The sequence below is a fragment of the Pecten maximus genome, chromosome 13, assembly GCF_902652985.1.
Source record: "Pecten maximus chromosome 13, xPecMax1.1, whole genome shotgun sequence".
Taxonomy (NCBI): Eukaryota; Metazoa; Mollusca; class Bivalvia; order Pectinida; family Pectinidae; genus Pecten; species Pecten maximus.
This window is the reverse complement of record NC_047027.1, coordinates 31,571,757-31,595,739: the sequence shown is the minus strand read 5'-3', so window position 1 is coordinate 31,595,739 and position 23,983 is coordinate 31,571,757. Positions and strand designations below refer to the sequence as shown.

Sequence of the window (23,983 nt, the reverse complement as noted above, 5' to 3'; positions counted from 1 at the left end):
TCGTTATGGATCTAGATGTTGTCGTAATGTATCTAGATGTTGTAATGTATCTAGATGTTGTTGTAATGTATCTAGATGTTGTAATGTATCTAGATGTTGTCGTAATGTATATAGATGTTGTCGTAATGTATCTAGACGTCGTAATGTATCTAGATGTTGTCGTAATGTATCTAGGTGTTGTCGTAATATATCTAGATATTGTCGTAATGTATCTAGATGTTGTAATGTATCTAGATCTTGTCGTAATGTATCTAGATGTTGTAATGTATCTAGGTGTTGTCGTAATGTATCTAGATGTTGTCGTAATGTATCTAGATATTGTTGTAATGTATCTAGATGTTGTAATATAACAATGTGTTGTTGTAATGAATCAAGATGTTGTTGTAATGTATCTAGATGTTGTAATGTATCTAGGTGTTGTAATGTATCTAGATGTTGTTGTAATGTATCTAGATGTTGTAATGTATCTAGATGTTGTTGTAATGTATCTAGATGTTGTAATGTATCTAGATGTTGTCGTAATGTATCTAGATGTTGTCGTAATGTATCTAGATGTTGTCGTAATGTATCTAGATGTTGTTGTAATGTATCTAGATGTTGTCATAATGTATCTAGATGTTGTAATGTATCTAGATGTTGTCGTAATGTATCTAGATGTTGTCGTACTGTATCTAGATGTCGTCGTAATGTATCTAGATGTTGTAATGTATCTAGATGTTGTAATGTATCTAGATGTTGTTGTAATGTATCTAGATGTTGTTGTAATGTATCTAGATGTTGTCGTAATGTATCTAGATGTTGTTGTAATGTATCTAGATGTTGTCGTAATGTATCTAGGTGTTGTTGTAATGTATCTAGATGTTGTCGTAATGTATCTAGATGTTGTCGTAATGTATCTAGATGTTGTCGTAATGTATCTAGATGTTGTCGTAATGTATCTAGATGTTGTCGTAATGTATCTAGATGTTGTTGTAATGTATCTAGATGTTGTCGTAATGTATCTAGGTGTTGTTGTAATGTATCTAGATGTTGTTGTAATGTATCTAGATGTTGTTGTAATGTATCTAGATGTTGTCGTAATGTATCTAGATGTTGTCGTAATGTATCTAGATGTTGTCGTAATGTATCTAGGTGTTGTTGTAATGTATCTAGATGTTGTCGTAATGTATCTAGGTGTTGTCATAATGTATCTAGATGTTGTAATGTATCTAGATGTTGTCGTAATGTATCTAGATGTTGTCGTAATGTATCTAGGTGTTGTTGTAATGTATCTAGATGTTGTCGTAATGTATCTAGGTGTTGTCGTAATGTATCTAGGTGTTGTTGTAATGTATCTAGATGTTGTCGTAATGTATCTAGGTGTTGTCATAATGTATCTAGATGTTGTAATGTATCTAGATGATGTCGTAATGTATCTACATGTTGTAATGTATCTAGATGTTGTAATGTATCTAGATGTTGTCGTAATGTATCTAGATGTTGTCATAATGTATCTAGATGTTGTAATGTATCTAGATGTTGTCGTAATGTATCTAGATGTTGTAATGTATCTAGATGTTGTCGTAATGTATCTAGGTGTTGTTGTAATGTATCTAGATGTTGTCGTAATGTATCTAGATGTTGTCATAATGTATCTAGATGTTGTAATGTATCTAGATGTTGTCATAATGTATCTAGATGTTGTAATGTATCTAGATGTTGTCATAATGTATCTAGATGTTGTAATGTATCTAGATGTTGTAATGTATCTAGATGTTGTAATGTATCTAGATGTTGTCGTAATGTATCTAGGTGTCGTAATGTATCTAGATGTTGTCATAATGTATCTAGATGTTGTCGTAATGTATCTAGATGTTGTAATGTATCTAGATGTTGTAATGTATCTAGATGTTGTAATGTATCTAGATGTTGTAATGTATCTAGATGTTGTTGTAATGTATCTAGATGTTGTCGTAATGTATCTAGATGTTGTAATGTATCTAGATGTTGTCGTAATGTATCTAGATGTTGTCGTAATGTATCTAGATGTTGTAATGTATCTAGATGTTGTAATGTATCTAGATGTTGTCGTAATGTATCTAGATGTTGTAATGTATCTAGATGTTGTCGTAATGTATCTAGATGTGTTGTAATGTATCTAGATGTTGTAATGTATCTAGATGTTGTCGTAATGTATCTAGATGTTGTAATGTATCTAGATGTTGTAATGTGTCTAGATGTCGTAATGTATCTAGATGTTGTTGTAATGTATCTAGATGTTGTCGTAATGTATCTAGATGTTGTAATGTATCTAGATGTTGTCGTAATGTATCTAGATGTTGTCGTAATGTATCTAGATGTTGTAATGTATCTAGATGTTGTAATGTGTCTAGATGTCGTAATGTATCTAGATGTTGTAATGTATCTAGATGTTGTAATGTATCTAGATGTTGTAATGTATCTAGATGTTGTTGTAATGTATCTAGATGTTGTCGTAATGTATCTAGATGTTGTAATGTATCTAGATATTGTTGTAATGTATCTAGATGTTGTAATGTATCTAGATGTTGTAATGTATCTAGATATTGTTGTAATGTATCTAGATGTTGTCGTAATGTATCTAGGTGTTGTAATGTATCTAGATGTTGTAATGTATCTAGATGTTGTAATGTATCTAGATGTTGTAATGTATCTAGATGTTGTAATGTATCTAGATGTTGTAATGTATCTAGATGTTGTAATGTATCTAGATGTTGTCGTAATGTATCTAGATGTTGTAATGTATCTAGATATTGTTGTAATGTATCTAGATGTTGTCGTAATGTATCTAGGTGTTGTAATGTATCTAGATGTTGTCGTAATGTATCTAGGTGTTGTAATGTATCTAGATGTTGTAATGTATCTAGATGTTGTAATGTATCTAGATGTCGTAATGTATCTAGATGTTGTCGTAATGTATCTAATGTTGTCGTTATGTATCTAGGTATTGGGTACACAATATACTTGGGATACAAATTATAATGTCATATAATAAAAATGATAGAATTATTATGTGAATTATACTATTATATATTATATATTGATATATTATTGACAGTAATGAAAAGATAAGTTTAACAATTATAATATAACATAATAACAACAATATGATTAGGATACAAATTGTAATAATACATAACACAATAATATACAATGTCTGTCTGTCTGACTTGGTCCACATTACATCATATCACTTTACACCAGAGTGGCACAACGTAAACAACATTTATATATTCGAGTAAAAAGGTGACAAAATATATCGGATGTGCAGGTGGAAGTACAAAAATCAGATGCAAACAGATGCGTTTTAATCTTCTTCGTTACTTCGGATTTTTTTTTCGACTTCCAGGCAAAATGACTGCAACCTTTCCAAAGCTCCGGACACAGTGCTACAGTGTGGAATTCACCACAATGATTTAGTCTCCGGTCGGTGTGAATCTACTGGCGGATACACAGGACTAACTACGTTATATACCAATAACAATACCAGTAATTGTTTTATATACAATAACAACATCAGTACTTGTTTTACACATTCCATATAGTCAACCTTGGTCCACTATCTATTACGTAACGCAGCGTTCTAATCAAGGAGTTAAGAGCGTACGTCCCGATACGAGACTTTGCAATTCGTTACGTAACATACAGTTATAATCTAAGTGTTTTATGCCAGCTAACAGATCTACTGATGGCAAATTACTAAACAGACCGACAAGAAGTGCAATACTGAGTAGACCTACAAAAAGAGAAATACTGAACGGGCCTACAAAAGGTGAAATACTGAACAGACCTATCAAAGGAGAATTACTGAACAGACCTGCAAAAGGTGAAATACTGAACAGACCTACAAAAGGTGAATTACTGAACAGACCTATAAAAGGTGAATTACTGAACAGACCTACAAAAGGTGAAATACTGAACAGGCCTACAAAAGGTGAAATATTAAACAGACCTACAAAAGATGAATTACTAAACAGGCCTATAAAAGGTGAATTACTGAACATACCTACAAAAGGTGAATTACTGAACAGACCTACAAAAGGTGAATTACTGAACAATCCTACAAAAGGTGAAATACTGAACAGACCTACAAAAGGTGAATTACTGAACAGACCTACAAAAGGTGAATTACTGAACAAACCGACAAAAGGTGAATTACTGAACAGACATACAAAAGGTGAATTACTGAACAGATCTACAAAAGGTGAATTACTGAACAAACCGACAAAAGGTGAAATACTGAACAGACCTACAAAAGGTGAATTACTGAACAGACCTACAAAAGGTGAATTACTGAACAGACCTAAAAAAGGTGAAATACTAAACAGACTTTCAAAAGGTGAAATACTAAACAGACCTACAAAAGGAGAATTACTGACCAGACCTACAAAAGGTGAAATACTAAACAGACCTACAAAAGGTGAAATACTAAACAGACCTTCAAAAGGTTAATACTAAACAGGCCTACAAGAGGTGAAATACTAAACAGGCCTACAAAAGGTGAAATACTAAACAGACCTACAAAAGGTGAAATACTAAACAGGCCTACAAAAGGTGAATTACTGAACAGACCTACAAAAGGTGAAATACTAAACAGACCTACAAAAGGTGAAATACTAAACAGGCCTACAAGAGGTGAAATACTAAACAGACCTACAAAAGGGGAATTACTGAACAGACCTACAAAAGGGGAATTACTAAACAGACCTACAAAAGGTGAAATACTAAACAGACCTACAAAAGGTGAAATACTGAACAGACCTACAAAAGGTGAAATACTAAACAGGCCTACAAAAGGTGAATTACTGAACAGACCTATAAAAGGTGAAATACTAAACAGGCCTACAAGAGGTGAAATACTGAACAGACCTACAAAAGGTGAATTACTGAACAGACCTAAAAAAGGTGAAATACTAAACAGACCTACAAAAGGTGAAATACTAAACAGGCCTACAAAAGGTGAAATTCTAAACAGGCCTACAAAAGGTGAAATACTGAACAGACCTACAAGAGGTGAAATACTAAACAGACCTACAAAAGGTGAATTACTGAACAGACCTATAAAAGGTAAAATACTAAACAGACCTACAAAAGGTGAAATACCAAACAGGCCTACAAGAGGTGAAATACTTAACAGACCTACAAAAGGTGAATTACTGAACTGACCTATAAGAGGTGAAACACTAAACAGGCCTACAAAAGGTGAAATACTGAACAGACCTACAAAAGGTGAATTACTAAACGGACCTATAAAATGTGAAATACTGAACAGACCTACAAAAGGTTAAATACTGAACAGACCTACAAAAAGAGAAATACCGAACAGACCTTCAAAAGGTGAATTACTAAACAGACCTACAAAAGGAGAATTACTGAACAGACCTACAAAAGGTGAAATACTAAACAGACCTACAAAAGGTGAAATACTAAACAGACCTACAAAAGGTGAAATACTAAACAGACCTACCAAAGGTGAAATACTAAACAGGCCTACAAAAGATGAATTACTGAACAGACCTACCAAAGGTGAAATACTGAACAGACCTACCAAAGGTGAAATACTAAACAGACCTACAAAAGGTGAATTACTGAACAGACCTACAAAAGGTGAATTACTGAACAGACCTACAAAAGGTGAATACTAAACAGACCTACAAAAGGTGAATTACTGAACCGACCAACAAAAGGTGAATTCCTGAACAGACCTACAAAAGGTGAATTACTAAACAGACCTACAAAAGGTGAATTACTGAAGAGACCTAAAAAAGGTGAATAACTAAACAGACCTACAAAAGGTGAATTACTGAACAGGCCTACAAAAGGAGAAATACTGAATAGACCTACAAAAGGTGAATTACTGAACTGACCTACAAAAGGTGAAATACTGAACAGACCTACAAAAGGTGATTTACTGAACAGACCTACGAAAGGTGAAATACTAAACAGGCCTACAAAAAGAGAAATACTGAACAGACCTACAAAAGTATAAACAATACTGAACAGACCTACAAAAGATGAATTACTGAACTGACCTACCAAAGGTGAATTACTGAACTGACCTACAAAAGGTGACTTACTGAACAGACCTACAGAAGGTGAATTACTGAACAGACCTACAAAAGGTGAATTACTGAACAGACCTACGAAAGGTGAAATACTAAACAGGCCTACAAAAAGAGAAATACTGAACAGACCTACAAAAGGTGAAATACTGAACAGACCTACAAAAGGTGAAATACTGAACAGACCTACAAAAGGTGAATTACTGAACAGACCTACAAAAGGTGAAATACTAAAAACACCTACGAAAGATGAATTACTGAACAGACCTACAAAAGGTGAAATACTGAACAGACCTACAAAAGGGTGAATTACTGAACAGACCTACAAAAGGTGAAATACTGAACAGACCTACAAAAGGTGAAATACTGAACAGACCTACAAAAGGTGAATTACTGAACAGACCTACAAAAGATGAATTACTAAACAGACCTATAAAAGGTCAAATACTGAACAGACCTATAAAAGATGAATTACTGAACAGACCTACAAAAAGAGAAATACTGAACAGACCTACAAAAGGTGAAATACTGAACAGACCTACAAAAGGTGAAATACTGAACAGACCTACAAAAGGTGAAATACTAAAAAGACCTACGAAAGATGAATTACTGAACAGACCTACAAAAGGTGAAATACTGAACAGACCTACAAAAGGTGATTTACTGAACAGACCTACAAAAGGTGAATTACTGAACAGACCTACAAAAGGTGAAATACTGAACAGACCTACAAAAGGTCAAATACTGAACAGACCTACAAAAGGTGAATTACTGAACAGACCTACAAAAGATGAATTACTAAACAGACCTATAAAAGGTCAAATACTGAACAGACCTACAAAAGGTTAATTACTGAACTGACCTACAAAAGATGAATTACTAAACAGACCTACAGAAGGTCAAATACTGAACAGACCTACAAAAGGAGAATTACTGAACAAACCTACAAAAGGTGAAATACTGAACAGACCTACAAAAGGTGAAATACTAAACAGACCTACATTTCTGTAAAAAATTATCACTAAACCGGACATTTGTAACAGAACGTGCATATTAATTAATCAGATTAACCATGATTAAAGCCACGTCCAAAATACAAAAACGAGTAATCGACGAATTGTATACATACCTTATAGAGCGTCACAAACACTGATCATGGTGTTTATGTACACAGTAGGGAAGCGAAGGATTCATTTTACGATGTAGATATCTATCAATGACATTTATAGTACACATGGGTGACACATGGGTGACACAACTTTGGAGAACAGTTCTTGCTTGCAAAGCTAAGTCAGTGACACTTTTTCGTCGCTAAATATGACGAAAAGACGACCGTTTATTCAGGGAAAAACAGTGAAAATAATTTCAATAGTAATGTTACTAACTAGATATACTAAATCTATAGTGTTACTGACTAGATTAATATATCTGTAGTGTTACTGACTAGATTACTATATCTGTAGTGTTACTGACTAGATTACTATATCTGTAGTATTACTGACTAGATTACTATAATGTAGTGTTACTGACTAGATTACTATATCTGTAGTGTTACTGACTAGATTACTATATCTGTAGTATTACTGACTAGATTACTATATCTGTAGTATTACTGACTAGATTACTATATCTGTAGTGTTACTGACTAGATAACTATATCTGTAGTGTTACTGACTAGATTACTATATCTGTAGTGTTACTGACTAGATTACTATATCTGTAGTATTACTGACTATATTACTATATCTGTAGTGTTACTGACTAGATTACTATATCTGTAGTGTTACTGACTAGATTACTATATCTGTAGTGTTACTGACAACATTACTATATCTGTAGTGTTACTGACTGACTAGATTACTATATCTGTAGTGTTACTGACTAGATTACTATATCTGTAGTGTTACAGATTAGATAACTATATTTGTAGTGTTACTGACTAGATTACTATATCTGTAGTGTTACTGACTAGATTACTGTATCTGTAGTGTTACTGACTAGATTACTATATCTGTAGTGTTACTGACTAGATTACTATATCTGTAGTGTTACTGACTAGATTACTATATCTGTAGTGTTACTGACTAGATTACTATATCTGTAGTGTTACTGACTAGATTACTATATCTGTAGTGTTACTGACTAGATTACTATATCTGTAGTATTACTGACTAGATTACTATATCTGTAGTGTTACTGACTAGATTACTATATCTGTAGTATTACTGACTAGATTACTATATCTGTAGTATTACTGACTAGATTACTATATCTGTAGTGTTACTGACTAGATTACTATATCTGTAGTGTTACTGACAACATTACTATATCTGTAGTGTTACTGACTAGATTACTATATCTGTAGTGTTACTGACTAGATTACTATATCTGTAGTGTTACTGACTAGATTACTATATCTGTAGTGTTACTGACTAGATTACTATATCTGTAGTATTACTGACTAGATTACTATATCTGTAGTGTTACTGACTAGATTACTATATCTATAATGTTACTGACTATATTACTATATCTGTAGTGTTACTGACTAGATTACTATATCTGTAGTGTTACTGACTAGATTACTATATCTGTAGTGTTACTGACTATATTACTATATCTGTAGTGTTACTGACTAGATTACTATATCTGTAGTGTTACTGACTATATTACTATATCTGTAGTGTTACTGACTAGATTACCATATATGTAGTGTTACTGACTAGATTACTATATCTGTAGTATTACTGACTAGATTACTATATCTGTAGTGTTACTGACTAGATTACTATATCTGTAGTGTTACTGACTAGATTACTATATCTGTAGTGTTACTGACTAAATTACTATATCTGTAGTGTTACTGACTAGATTACTATATCTGTAGTGTTACTGACTAGATTATTATATCTGTAGTGTTACTGACTAGATTACTATATCTGTATTATTACTAACTAGATATACTATATCTATAGTGTTACTGACTAGATTACTATATCTGTAGTGTTACTGACTAGATTACTATATCTGTAGTATTACTGACTAGATTACTATATCTGTAGTGTTACTGACTAGATTACTATATCTGTAGTGTTACTGACTAGATTACTATATCTGTATTATTACTGACTAGATTACTATATCTGTAGTGTTACTGACTAGATTATTATATCTGTAGTGTTACTGACTAGATTACTATATCTGTAGTGTTACTGACTAGATTACTATATCTGTAGTGTTACTGACTAGATTACTATATCTGTAGTGTTACTGACTAGATTACTATATCTGTAGTATTACTGACTGACTAGATTATTATATCTGTAGTGTTACTGACTAGATTACTATATCTGTAGTGTTACTGACTAAATTACTATATCTGTAGTGTTACTGACTAGATTATTATATATGTAGTGTTACTGACTAGATTACTATATATGTAGTATCACTGACTAGATTACTATATATGTAGTGTTACTGACTAGATTACTCTATCTGTAGTGTTACTGACTAGATTACTATATCTGTAGTGTTACTGACTAGATTACTATATCTGTAGTGTTACTGACTAGATTACTATATCTGTAATGTTACTGACTAGATTACTATATCTGTAGTGTTACTGACTAGATTACTATATCTGTAGTGTTACTGACTAGATTACTATATCTGTAATGTTACTGACTAGATTACTATATCTGTAGTGTTACTGACTAGATTATTGTATCTGTAGTGTTACTGACTAAATTACTATATCTGTAGTGTTACTGACTAGATTACTATATCTGTATTGTTACTGACTAGATTACTATATCTGTAGTGTTACTGACTAGATTACTATATCTGTAGTGTTACTGACTAGATTACTATATCTGTAGTGTTACTGACTAGATTACTTTATCTGTAGTGTTACTGACTAGATTACTATATCTGTAGTGTTACTGACTATATAACTATATCTGTAGTGTTACTGACTAGATTACTCTATCTGTATTGTTACTGACTGACTAGATTACTATATCTGTAGTGTTACTGACTAGATTACTATATCTGTAGTGTTACTGACTAGATTACTATATCTGTAGTGTTACTGACTAGATTACCATATATGTAGTGTTACTGACTAGATTACTATATCTGTAGTATTACTGACTAGATTACTATATCTGTAGTGTTACTGACTAGATTACTATATCTGTAGTGTTACTGACTAGATTACTATATCTGTAGTGTTACTGACTAGATTACTATATCTGTAATGTTACTGACTAGATTACTATATCTGTAGTGTTACTGACTAGATTACTATATCTGTAGTGTTACTGACTAGATTACTATATCTGTAATGTTACTGACTAGATTACTATATCTGTAGTGTTACTGACTAGATTATTGTATCTGTAGTGTTACTGACTAAATTACTATATCTGTAGTGTTACTGACTAGATTACTATATCTGTATTGTTACTGACTAGATTACTATATCTGTAGTGTTACTGACTAGATTACTATATCTGTAGTGTTACTGACTAGATTACTATATCTGTAGTGTTACTGACTAGATAACTATATCTGTAGTGTTACTGACTATATAACTATATCTGTAGTGTTACTGACTAGATTACTCTATCTGTATTGTTACTGACTGACTAGATTACTATATCTGTAGTGTTACTGACTAGATTACTATATCTGTAGTGTTACTGACTAGATTACTATATCTGTAGTGTTACAGATTAGATAACTATATCTGTAGTGTTACTGACTAGATTACTCTATCTGTATTGTTACTGACTGACTAGATTACTATATCTATAGTGTTACTGACTAGATTACTATATCTGTAGTGTTACTGACTAGATTACTATATCTGTAGTATTACTGACTAGATTACTATATCTGTAGTATTACTGACTAGATTACTATATCTGTAGTGTTACTGACTAGATTACTATATCTGTAGTGTTACTGACTAGATTACTATATCTATAGTGTTACTGACTAGATTACTATATCTGTAGTGTTACTGACTAGATTACTATATCTGTAGTATTACTGACTAGATTACTATATCTGTAGTATTACTGACTAGATTACTATATCTGTAGCGTTACTGACTAGATTATTATATCTGTAGTGTTACTGACTAGATTACTATATCTGTATTATTACTGACTAGATTACTATATCTGTAGTGTTACTGACTAGATTATTATATCTGTAGTGTTACTGACTAGATTACTATATCTGTAGTATTACTGACTAGATTACTATATCTGTAGTGTTACTGACTAGATTATTATATCTGTAGTGTTACTGACTAGATTACTATATCTGTATTATTACTGACTAGATTACTATATCTGTAGTGTTACTGACTAGATTACTATATCTGTAGTGTTACTGACTAGATTACTATATCTGTAGTATTACTGACTAGATTACTATATCTGTAGTGTTACTGACTAGATTACTATATCTGTAGTGTTACTGACTAGATTATTATATCTGTATTATTACTGACTAGATTACTATATCTGTAGTAGTACTGACTAGATTACTATATCTGTATTGTTACTGACTAGATTACTATATCTGTAATGTTACTGACTAGATTATTATATCTGTAGTATTACTGACTAGATTATTATATCTGTAGTGTTACTGACTAGATTACTATATCTGTAGTATTACTGACTAGATTACTTTATCTGTAGTGTTACTGACTAGATTACTATAATGTAGTATTACTGACTAGATTACTATATCTGTAGTGTTACTGACTAGATTACTATATCTGTAGTATTACTGACTAGATTACTATATCTGTAGTGTTACTGACTAGATTACTATAATGTAGTATTACTGACTAGATTACTATATCTGTAGTGTTACTGACTAGATTACTATATCTGTAGTATTACTAACTAGATTACTATATATGTAGTGTTACTGACTAGATTACTATATCTGTTTTGTTACTGACTAGATTACTTTATCTGTAGTATTACTGACTAGATTACTATATCTGTAGTGTTACTGACTAGATTACTATATCTGTAGTGTTACTGACTAGATTACTATATCTGTAGTGTTACTGACTAGATTACTATATCTGTAGTGTTACTGACTAGATTACTATATCTGTAGTGTTACTGACTAGATTACTATATCTGTAGTGTTACTGACTAGATTACTATATCTGTAGTGTTACTGACTAGATTACTATATCTGTAGTGTTACTGACTAGATTACTATAATGTAGTGTTACTGACTAGATTACTATATATATAGTATTACTGACTAGATTATTATATCTGTAATGTTACTGACTAGATTACTATATCTGTAGTGTTACTGACAAGATTACTATATCTGTATTATCACTGACTAGCTATATATAGATTACTATATCTGTAGTGTTACTGACTAGATTACTATATCTGTAGTATTACTGACTAGATTACTATATCTGTAATGTTACTGACTAGATTACTATATCTGTAGCGTTACTGACTAGATTATTATATCTGTAGTGTTACTGACTAGATTACTATATCTGTAGTGTTACTGACTAGATTACTATATCTGTAGTGTTACTGACTAGATTACTATATCTGTAGTGTTACTGACTAGATTACTATATCTGTAGTGTTACTGACTAGATTACTATAATGTAGTGTTACTGACTAGATTACTATATTTGTAGTGTTACTGACTAGATTACTCTATCTGTAGTGTTACTGACTAGATTACTATATCTGTAGTGTTACTGACTAGATTACTAAATCTGTAGTATTACTGACTAGATTACTATATCTGTAGTGTTACTGACTAGATTACTATATCTGTATTATCACTGACTAGATTACTATATCTGTAGTGTTACTGACTAGATTACTATACCTGTAGTGTTACTGACTAGATTACTATATCTGTAATGTAACTGACTAGATTACTATATCTGTAGTATTACTGACTAGATTACTATATCTGTAGTGTTACTGACTAGATTACTATATCTGTAATGTTACTGACTAGATTACTATATCTGTAGTGTTACTGACTATATTACTATATCTGTAATGTTACTGACTAGATTACTATATCTGTAGTATTACTGACTAGATTACTATATCTGTAGTATTACTGACTAGATTATTATATCTGTAGTGTTACTGACTAGATTACTATATCTGTAGTGTTACTGACTAGATTACTATATATGTAGTGTTACTGACTATATTACTATATCTGTAGTGTTACTGACTAGATTACTATATTTGTAGTGTTACTGACTAGATTACTCTATCTGTAGTGTTACTGACTAGATTACTATATCTGTAGTGTTACTGACTAGATTACTAAATCTGTAGTATTACTGACTAGATTACTATATCTGTAGTGTTACTGACAAATTACTATATTTGTAGTGTTACTGACTAGATTACTATATCTGTAGTGTTACTGACTATATTACTATATCTGTAGTGTTACTGACTAGATTACTATATTTGTAGTGTTACTGACTAGATTACTCTATCTGTAGTGTTACTGACTAGATTACTATATCTGTAGTGTTACTGACTAGATTACTAAATCTGTAGTATTACTGACTAGATTACTATATCTGTAGTGTTACTGACTAGATTACTATATCTGTATTATCACTGACTAGATTACTATATCTGTAGTGTTACTGACTAGATTACTATATCTGTATTATCACTGACTAGATTATTATATCTGTAGTGTTACTGACTAGATTACTATATCTGTAGTGTTACTGACTAGATTATTATATCTGTAGTGTTACTGACTAGATTACTATATCTGTAGTGTTACTGACTAGATTACTATATCTGTAGTGTTACTGACTAGATTACTATATCTGTAGTGTTACTGACTAGATTACTATATCTGTAGTGTTACTGACTAGATTACTATATCTGTATTGTTACTGACTGACTAGATTACTATATCTGTAGTGTTACTGACTAGATTACTATATCTGTAGTATTACTGACTAGATTACTATATCTGTAGTGTTACTGACTAGATTACTATATCTGTAGTGTTACTGACTAGATTACTATATCTGTAGTATTACTGACTAGATTACTATATCTGTAGTGTTACTGACTAGATTACTATATCTGTGGTGTTACTGACTAGATTACTATATCTGTAGTGTTACTGACTAGATTACTATATCTGTAGTGTTACTGACAAGATTACTATATCTGTAGTATTACTGACTAGATTACTATATCTGTAGTGTTACTGACTAGATTACTATATCTGTAGTGTTACTGACTAGATTACTATATCTGTAGTATTACTGACTAGATTACTATATATGTAATGTTACTGACAAGATTACTATATCTGTAGTATTACTGACTAGATTACTATATCTGTAGTGTTACTGACTAGATTACTATATCTGTAGTGTTACTGACTAGATTACTATATCTGTAGTGTTACTCACTAGATTACTATATCTGTAGTATTACTGACTAGATTACTATATCTGTAGTGTTACTGACTATATTACTATATCTGTAGTATTACTGACTAGATTACTATATCTGTAGTGTTACTGACTAGATTACTATATCTGTAGTGTTACTGACTAGATTACTATATCTGTAGTATTACTGACTAGATTACTATATCTGTAGTGTTACTGACTAGATAACTATATCTGTAGTGTTACTGACTATATAACTATATCTGTAGTGTTACTGACTAGATTACTCTATCTGTATTGTTACTGACTGACTAGATTACTATATCTGTAGTGTTACTGACTAGATTACTATATCTGTAGTGTTACAGATTAGATAACTATATTTGTAGTGTTACTGACTAGATTACTCTATCTGTATTGTTACTGACTGACTAGATTACTATATCTATAGTGTTACTGACTAGATTACTATATCTGTAGTGTTACTGACTAGATTACTATATCTGTAGTATTACTGACTAGATTACTATATCTGTAGTATTACTGACTAGATTACTATATCTGTAGTGTTACTGACTAGATTACTATATCTGTAGTGTTACTGACTAGATTACTATATCTGTAGTGTTACTGACTAGATTACTATATCTGTAGTGTTACTGACTAGATTACTATATCTGTAGTGTTACTGACTAGATTACTATATCTGTAGTGTTACTGACTAGATTACTATATCTGTAGTGTTACTGACTAGATTATTATATCTGTAGTGTTACTGACTAGATTACTATATCTGTAGTGTTACTGACTAGATTACTATATCTGTAGTGTTACTGACTAGATTACTATATCTGTAGTGTTACTGACTAGATTACTATATCTGTAGTATTACTGACTAGATTACTATATCTGTAGTGTTACTGACTAGATTACTATATCTGTAGTATTACTGACTAGATTACTATATATGTAGTGTTACTGACTAGATTACTATATATGTAGTGTTACTGACTAGATTACTATATCTGTAGTGTTACTGACTAGATTACTATATCTGTAGTGTTACTGACTAGATTACTATATCTGTAGTGTTACTGACTAGATTACTATATCTGTAGTATTACTGACTAGATTACTATATCTGTAGTGTTACTGACTAGATTACTATATCTGTAGTATTACTGACTAGATTACTATATATGTAGTGTTACTGACTAGATTACTATATATGTAGTGTTACTGACTAGATTACTATATCTGTAGTATTACTGACTAGATTACTATATCTGTAGTGTTACTGACTAGATAACTATATCTGTAGTGTTACTGACTAGATAACTATATCTGTAGTGTTACTGACTAGATTACTATATCTGTAGTGTTACTGACTAGATTACTCTATCTGTATTGTTACTGACTGACTAGATTACTATATCTATAGTGTTACTGACTAGATTACTATATCTGTAGTGTTACTGACTAGATTACTATATCTGTAGTATTACTGACTAGATTACTATATCTGTAGTATTACTGACTAGATTACTATATCTGTAGTGTTACTGACTAGATTACTATATCTGTAGTGTTACTGACTAGATTACTATATCTGTAGTGTTACTGACTAGATTACTATATCTGTAGTGTTACTGACTAGATTACTATATCTGTAGTGTTACTGACTAGATTACTATATCTGTAGTGTTACTGACTAGATTACTATATCTGTAGTGTTACTGACTAGATTACTATATCTGTAGTGTTACTGACTAGATTACTATATCTGTAGTGTTACTGACTAGATTACTATATCTGTAGTATTACTGACTAGATTACTATATATGTAGTGTTACTGACTAGATTACTATATCTGTAGTGTTACTGACTAGATTACTATATCTGTAGTGTTACTGACTAGATTACTATATCTGTAGTATTACTGACTAGATTACTATATCTGAAGTGTTACTGACTAGATTACTATATCTGTAGTGTTACTGACTAGATTACTATATCTGTAGTGTTACTGACTAGATTACTATATCTGTAGTATTACTGACTAGATTACTATATCTGTAGCGTTACTGACTAGATTATTATATCTGTAGTGTTACTGACTAGATTACTATATCTGTATTATTACTGACTAGATTACTATATCTGTAGTGTTACTGACTAGATTATTATATCTGTAGTGTTACTGACTAGATTACTATAACTGTAGTGTTACTGACTAGATTACTATATCTGTAGTGTTACTGACTAGATTACTATATCTGTAGTATTACTGACTAGATTACTATATCTGTAGTGTTACTGACTAGATTATTATATCTGTAGTGTTACTGACTAGATTACTATATCTGTAGTATTACTGACTAGATTACTATATCTGTAGTGTTACTGACTAGATTACTATATCTGTAGTGTTACTGACTGACTAGATTACTATATCTGTAGTATTACTGACTAGATTACTATATCTGTAGTGTTACTGACTAGATTACTATATATGTAGTGTTACTGACTAGATTACTATATCTGTAGTATTACTGACTAGATTACTGTATCTGTAGTATTACTGACTAGATTACTATATCTGTAGTATTACTGACTAGATTACTATATCTGTAGTATCACTGACTAGATTACTGTATCTGTAGTGTTACTGACTAGATTACTATATCTGTAGTGTTACTGACTAGATTACTATATCTGTAGTATTACTGACTAGATTACTATATCTGTAGTGTTACTGACTAGATTACTATATATGTAGTGTTACTGACTAGATTATTATATCTGTATTATTACTGACTAGATTACTATATCTGTAGTAGTACTGACTAGATTACTATATCTGTATTGTTACTGACTAGATTACTATATCTGTAATGTTACTGACTAGATTATTATATCTGTAGTATTACTGACTAGATTATTATATCTGTAGTGTTACTGACTAGATTACTATATCTGTAGTATTACTGACTAGATTACTTTATCTGTAGTGTTACTGACTAGATTACTATATATGTAGTATTACTGACTAGATTACTATATCTGTAGTATTACTGACTAGATTACTTTATCTGTAGTGTTACTGACTAGATTACTATAATGTAGTATTACTGACTAGATTACTATATCTGTAGTATTACTGACTAGATTACTATATCTGTAGTGTTACTGACTAAATTACTATATTTGTAGTGTTACTGACTAGATTACTATATCTGTAGTGTTACTGACTAGATTACTTTATCTGTAGTATTACTGACTAGATTACTATATCTGTAGTATTACTGACTAGATTACTATATCTGTAGTGTTACTGGCTAGATTACTATATGTGTAGTGTCATGACTAGATTACTATATCTGTAGTATTACTGACTAGATTACTATATCTGTAGTGTTACTGACTAGATTACTATATCTGTAATGTTACTGACTAGATTACTATATCTGTAATGTTACTGACTAGATTACTATATCTGTAGTGTTACTGACTAGATTACCATACCAATACAATTACCTTCTCTCGTTGAAGATTCGTTGTCTTACCGTTCATTAGAACCCATTAGATTGCTTGTTGAGAACAGAAAAGATGAACTCTGTGTAAACTTTGTTGATCATTTGATATGAAGATTGATGTATTCCTTGACTGCATGATTGATTTACACGGTCCATTTAAATTTTCCTTTTACAATCGCGGCCTACCCGTCCTCAGTTATGACACAAGATTGTCATTTATATATATAGGTAGACAGTGTGATTTAAAGCCTATTAATATCTAATCTGACCGATATTCAAATACCATTACAATAAATGATACAATTTAAATGTTATTCTGTTATTCTTATTATTGGAGGTGCTAAAAAACTTCTGTTTAAGTGTCTGTTGACTTTTTCAAAACGAGTTGAGATGTTAATGTAATTTTAATAACCGATTAATAATCTTGAACTGTTTTGGAACGTACTCAGAATATCTAAATATTTAAAAATCCAAATCCGATTATATAACACAGCCTGACATATTATCTAACATATCTAACACAGCCTGACGTATTATCTAACATAGCCTGACGTATTATCTAACATAGCCTGACGTATTATCTAACACAGCCTGACGTATTATCTAACACAGCCTGACGTATTATCTAATATAGCCTGACGTATTATCTAACATAGCCTGACGTATTATCTAACACAGCCTGACGTATTATCTAACATAACCTGACGTATTATCTAACACAGCCTGACGTATTATCTAACACAGCCTGACGTATTATCTAACACAGCCTGACGTATTATATAACATAGCCTGACGTATTATCTAACATAGCCTGACGTATTATATAACACAGCCTGACGTATTATCTAACATATCCTGACGTACTATCTACTATATCTAACATAGCCTGACGTATTATCTAACATATCCTGACGTATTATCTACTATATCTAACATATCCTGACGTACTATCTACTATATCTAACATATCCTGACGTATTATCTACTATATCTAACATAGCCTGACGTATTATCTACTATATCTAACATAGCCTGACGTATTATCTAACATATCTAACATAGCCTGACGTATTATCTAACACAGCCTGACGTATTATCTAACATAACCTGACGTATTATCTAACATATCCTGACGTATTATCTACTATATCTAACATATCTAACACAGCCTGACGTATTATCTAACATAACCTGACGTATTATCTAACATATCCTGACGTATTATCTACTATATCTAACATATCCTGACGTACTATCTACTATATCTAACATAGCCTGACGTATTATCTAACATAGCCTGACGTATTATCTAACATATCTAACATAGCCTGACGTATTATCTAACATAGCCTGACGTAATATCTAACATAGCCTGACGTATTATCTAACATATCTAACATAGCCTGACGTATTATCTAACACAGCCTGACGTATTATCTAACATATCTAACATAGCCTGACGTACTATCTACTATATCTAACATAGCCTGACGTATTATCTAACATATCTAACATAGCCTGACGTATTATCTACTATATCTAACATAGCCTGACGTATTATCTAACATAGCCTGACGTATTATCTAACACAGCCTGACGTATTATCTAACATATCTAACATAGCCTGACGTATTATCTACTATATATAACATAGCCTGACGTATTATCTAACATAGCCTGACGTATTATCTAACATAGCCTGACGTATTATCTACTATATCTAACATAGCCTGACGTATTATCTAACATATCTAACATAGCCTGACGTATTATCTACTATATCTAACATAGCCTGACGTATTATCTACTATATCTAACATAGCCTGACGTATTATCTACTATATCTAACATAGCCTGACGTATTATCTAACATATCTAACATAGCCTGACGTATTATCTAACATATCTATTATAGTCTGACGTGATATCTAACACAGCCTGACGTATTATCTAACACAGCCTGACGTATTATCTAACATATCTAACATAGCCTGACGTATTATCTAACATATCTAACATAGCCTGACGTATTATCTACTATATCTAACATAGCCTGACGTATTATCTAACATATCTAACATAGCCTGACGTATTATCTAACATAGCCTGACGTATTATCTAACACAGCCTGACGTATTATCTAACATAGCCTGACGTATTATCTAACATATCTAACATAACCTGACGTATTATCTAACATATCTAACACAGCCTGACGTATTATCTAACATAGCCTGACGTATTATCTAACACAGCCTGACGTATTATATAGCACAGCCTGACGTATTATCTAACACAGCATGACGTATTATCTAACACAGCCTGACGTATTATCTAACATAGCCTGACGTATTATCTAACACAGCCTGACGTATTATCTAACATAGCCTGACGTATTATATAACACAGCCTGACGTATTATCTAACACAGCATGACGTATTATCTAACACAGCCTGACGTATTATCTAACACAGCATGACGTATTATCTAACACAGCATGACGTATTATCTAACACAGCCTGACGTATTATCTAACATAGCCTGACGTATTATCTAACACAGCCTGACGTATTATCTAACATAGCCTGACGTATTATATAACACAGCCTGACGTATTATCTAACACAGCATGACGTATTATCTAACACAGCCTGACGTATTATCTAACATAGCCTGACGTATTATCTAACACAGCCTGACGTATTATCTAACACAGCATGACGTATTATCTAACACAGCCTGACGTATTATCTAACATAGCCTGACGTATTATCTAACACAGCATGACGTATTATCTAACACAGCATGACGTATTATCTAACACAGCCTGACGTATTATCTAACACAGCATGACATATTATCTAACACAGCCTGACGTATTATCTAACACAGTCTGACGTATTATCTAACATATCCTGAAGTACTATCTACCATATCTAACATAGCCTGGCGTATTATCTAACACAGCCTGGCGTATTATCTAACATATCCTGACGTACTATCTAACATATCTAACACAGCCTGACGTATTATCTAACACAGCCTGACGTATTATCTAACACAGCCTGACGTATTATCTAACATATCTAACATAGCCTGACGTATTATCTAACATAGCCTGACGTATTATCTAACATAGCCTGACGTATTATCTAACATATCTAACATAACCTGACGTATTATCTAACACAGCCCGACGTATTATCTAACACAGCCTGACGTATTATCTAACAAATCTAACATAGCCTGACGTAATATCTAACATAGCCTGACGTAATATCTAACACAGCCTGACGTATTATCTAACATAGCCTGACGAAATATATAACATAGCCTGACGTAATATCTAACATAACTAACATAGCCTTACGTATTATCTAACATATCCTGACGTACTATCTAACATATTTAACATAGCCTGACGTATTATCTAACACAGCCTGACGTATTATCTAACATATCCTGACGTACTATCTAACATAGCCTGACATATTATCTAACATAGCCTGACGTAATATCTAACATAGCCTGACGTACTATCTAACATATTTAACATAGCCTGACGTATTATCTAACATACCTAACATAGCCTGACGTATTATCTAACATAGCCTGACGTAATATCTAACATAGCCCGATATATTATCTAACATAGCCTGACGTATTATCTAACATATCTAACATAGCCTGACGTATTATCTAACACAGCCTGACGTATTATCTAACACAGCCTGACGTATCATCTAACACAGCCTGACGTATTATCTAACATATCTAACATAGCCTGACGTATTATCTAACATAGAAGATACTTTGTTTGTCAAACATGGAACAGCGTGAATCCCATACTGTGATTGTCAAACATGGAACAGCGTTGATACCATACTGTGATTGTCAAACATAGAATAGCGTGGATCCCATACTGTGATTGTCAAACATGGAACAGCGTGGATCCCATACTGTGATTGTCAAACAAAGAAAAGCGTTGATACCATACTGTGATTGTCAAACATGGAACAGCGTTGATACAATACTGTGATTGTCAAACATGGAACAGGGTGTATCCCATACTGTGATTGTCAAACATAGAACAACGTGGATACCATACTGTGATTGTCAAACATGGAACAGCGTGGATCCCATACTGTGATTGTCAAACATGGAACAGCGTGGATCCCATACTGTGATTGTCAAACACAGAACAGCGTGGATCCCATACTGTGATTGTCAAACACAGAACAGCGTTGATACCATACTGTGATTGTCAAACATTGAACAGTGTGGATCCCATACTGTGATTGTCAAACATAAATACATGTAGATAGATACAGTAGCAACACTCCCTTGATCCTGAAATTTAAATACAGGTTACATTGATTATAACGACTGGCACTTCTACAACAAAATACACGTATAAGTTACAATTATTGTGTTTACCTGTTTAGTCACTCTTACTGTACACGTACGCCAGGTCAAACTGTATTCGATAAGTGAACCACGATGTGACGCGATGTGTACACATACAGCCGACATACGAACATCGAGGTCTCGCTCCACTGAAAGATTTGCTGTGAGTTTGATAACACATATAACCTGTATAATACAGATATGTGTTCGTTTATCGGTCATATGTGTATGATACGACTAGCCAACGATAGCAGTACATTAATCATGATGCATTTAGATGCAATTGTAATGTTGTTTTTCGGCATAGCCGTCTAATTTTCTTTTGGCCCCGGATATGACGCGACAGGTGGCGTTCTGGTCAAGATGAAGTATGTGATTGGTTAATGTAGCGGTCAATGCAAAATGCAGATATACAGTTAAAAACGAAACAAAGTTAAAGGGACCTCACGGTAAACCAATATCTATTTTTTATTTTGTTTTGTTTTTTATGGATATATACTGAAAACTTTAACATTAATCCTAGAATATTGAAGTGTCATGGAGTAAATAAGTGGTATACATGTACCAGTTACCATTACACGCATAACACTTAATGAGAATTACAAGCATCTAGAAAGGCTGAGAACTATGTTTTAATAATTATTTGGATTAACACACATGTATTAAGATTATCCAATTATTTAGTAAATTAGACGGTTTAACATTTATCTAATATTCTACCTAACCACCTCACAAACATTCTCTCAATACAAACTCACACTCTTTACTTATCTCTTATCTTAACCAGTAAAGAAAAACAACCTACGCGTACAGTTAAAATAGCCAATCATCCATCCCTACTGTGACACAGACGACTCTACCAACATTAACAAGTTAACTTTATTATTACACAAAAATAACTTTAGACAATTCCCCCCAAAATTACTATTAACCATAACGCTAATACCAACACTGATATTCACCAAGGCAAAGGGAAAACCTCATTGGGACTAGGGATTCACCAAGTTACCCTGCGGATGGTACATACACAAAACACATACAACACACACCTGTACTAATCAACACATACAACACACACCTGTACTAATCAACCATACAACACATACAACACACACCTGTACTAGTCAGCATATACAACACATACAACACACACCTTTACAAGTCAGCATATACAACACACACCTGTACTCGTCAACACATACAACACATACCTGTACTAGTCAACACATACAACACACACCTCTACTAATCAACACATACAACACATACAACACACACCTGTACAAGTCAACACATACAACACATATAACACACACCTGTACTAGTAAACACATACAACACTTACCAGTACTAGTCAACACATACAACACACACCTGTACTAGTCAACACATACAACACACACCTGTACTAGTCAACACATACAACACACACCTGTACTAGTCAACACATACAACACACACCTGTACTAATCAACACATACAACAC

At 32.3% G+C, this 23,983-nt stretch overlaps 1 protein-coding gene across 2 annotated transcripts in view; it reads right to left on the bottom strand.

Moving 5' to 3' along the window:
• LOC117341299 (retinol dehydrogenase 7-like) overlaps positions 1–22,707 on the bottom strand; it is a 31,163-nt gene extending 8,456 nt beyond the window's left edge. Inside the window, exon 1 of one of the 2 annotated variants that reach the window (XM_033903154.1) lies at positions 22,528–22,707. The gene's annotated coding sequence lies outside the window, so the exon portion shown is untranslated. Of the gene's footprint in view, positions 1–7,209; positions 7,240–22,527 lie in introns of those variants that run through there. The other variant, XM_033903155.1, reaches the window with a different exon arrangement.
• Positions 22,708–23,983: the final 1,276 nt, after the last annotated feature.